Below are 2,071 nucleotides of genomic sequence, written 5' to 3'. Positions count from 1 at the left end.
TTAAGAGTAAATTATTTCATTGTGTGAGAGGAGAGTGTGGAGAAAAGCAAGCACAGCTATATGGGAAATGACTTGCGTGTATGAAAAGTTGTGGTACATTTATGGATTCATGATGATAGGGCACACAATTGCATAACACAGTTAATAACAATATCACAAAATAAAAAAAAATAAAAAACAGAAATAATACGGATGAACAAATGCTTAAGCTTGGGTTGCTGAATATTTTATCCCTTTCTTCAAAAGCATTTATTGTTAATGATGTGATTACAGATCACAATGTGCTGTACTTTGATAGAAACCTGGCTAAAACTAGACAATTACATTTACTTTATATGAGTCTATTATTGTTATAAACATGAGCCTCATCTGAAAGGCAAAGGGGAATATGTTGCTGCAATTTATATAGAATTACTGAGATGTCTGGTTTCAAATATAATAATTTATACTCAAAGTGTTGGTGCTTGATGTAACACTATTGTAAATGATAAATCCCTTTTGATATTTGTGCTGGCTACTGTATACAGGGCACCATACAGACTTTATCAAAGAATTTGCTGTATGTAGCAGGATGCAGTTGTCTGGCTCATGCCTCCCTAAGGGACGCTTAATTTGCTGCAGCTGTGAGTGGTTCTGGGCAGTTAACTTTGAGCCAATCGCGAGGGCTGCACCCCTTTTATAAACCGGGACTTTTATCTTGAAAAAATGGTGTCACCGGTGTGCATCTTGTTTACCTGCCCACCGACCTGATGTCTGCCTGGTTATCGGTCTACTGTAGCGCCACAAGTATGGTTGGCTTTGTTTCTCTTTTCACTCATTAACTTTATAGCTTGGGCTTAAAGGGAATGTTTTGTGCTATAGGATCCCTGGTGCGGCAGCAGCCCTTTCATCAGCTGAGTGTGTGCCCTGCAATCAGAGCTCAAGGCCTGTGATAATCATAGGTATGTTGCTATACTAAGTAATAGTTGAATGGTTAATGTGGGAACTATTTGTAAATTGACATCCTGTGCATTTTAGGGAGTGCTATTTAACCGGGGGTGCGGCCGCAAGTTGGCTACATCGACGTTGAACATCTGCTGCTTTGCTTATACTCTTCACGTTACATGTTCATGGATTTAAAGTTACGTCGTACCCGGCTGCCTTGTTCACGTGCGGCCAAGGAGTATTGAACTTGATTATTAGCTCAAGTTAACAGGCGGCTGGCTAGCATGTTATATCGTTGCCTGTTTACAATAGTTTGATTCTCCTTCCCGTCTCTGTTGTGAATCAGTGCTTATGTGTAGAGTGTTTGATGGACTGACATCACATTAATGTTTTTTTTAATTTATTTTTTACTCTTGTATGGAGGCCTTTTCTTGCTGTTTATATCCAAGAGGATTGGCCTGTAATCTGTCTAATTTTGTTTAACTTCCACATGTCTGTCCATTGTCCAGGTGCTGAGAACTGCAAGTGGGAGCAGTGCCCTTGTGGTGGCGGGTCCCGCTGTGGCTGTGTGTTCACCAAGTGTGGTCCTTTCTCTTATGGTGTGTGTGAAATTTGACGCGTGTGAATGGGGTGTTTTCATGGACGCTCCTTGCTTGAGTCACTAGCTTCCCACTGGTAAGATTCCGCTCTATTGCCCTCCTCTCTTGAGTGTGTTCATTGAGTTTAAATGTGAAAAATAAAAATACCATTTTTGTACTGAACCACTGTCTCTGGCTATCCATCAACGAACTTGAGTGCCTGGTTGAACCAAATGCTTAATTCTTTGGGTGCAAGTCCCATCGTGGCGTAGTCTGCTAATTGTCTGATGAATTTATCCATAATGCAACATGTAGTTAGTACAGGCTGCAGAAGCCCTAATTGTTAGTGATTTTAATACCCATGTAGATATTGAAAGGGACATATTGGGATTGTCATTTAGAGAAACTCTTTTGGAGTTAAACGCGTGTCAGGACCCACTCATTGTCGTGACTATACTTTAGGTCTAATATTTTCACATGGAATAAATGTGGATGCCATTGAAATTCTGCAGCAGTGTGGATCTCAGATAATTTTCTAGTCTCGTGAAAACTTCATTTAGCCAAGGCTG

At 40.4% G+C, this 2,071-nt stretch overlaps 1 long non-coding RNA gene across 1 annotated transcript; it reads left to right on the top strand.

The window, feature by feature from the left end:
• The first annotated feature begins 595 nt into the window (after nt 1-595).
• On the top strand, nt 596-1,627 carry LOC120477955 (uncharacterized). Its single transcript, XR_005622484.2, has 3 exons — nt 596-786; nt 862-941; nt 1,434-1,627. It is a non-coding gene; the product is annotated as an uncharacterized LOC120477955 (long non-coding RNA).
• The last annotated feature ends 444 nt before the right edge of the window (nt 1,628-2,071 follow it).

The sequence above is a fragment of the Pimephales promelas genome, chromosome 1 (assembly GCF_988280905.1).
Source record: "Pimephales promelas chromosome 1, fPimPro1.hap1.1, whole genome shotgun sequence".
Classification (NCBI taxonomy): Eukaryota; Metazoa; Chordata; class Actinopteri; order Cypriniformes; family Leuciscidae; genus Pimephales; species Pimephales promelas.
The sequence above is the reverse complement of the archived record's forward strand: the minus strand, read 5'-3'. Positions and strand labels throughout refer to the sequence as shown.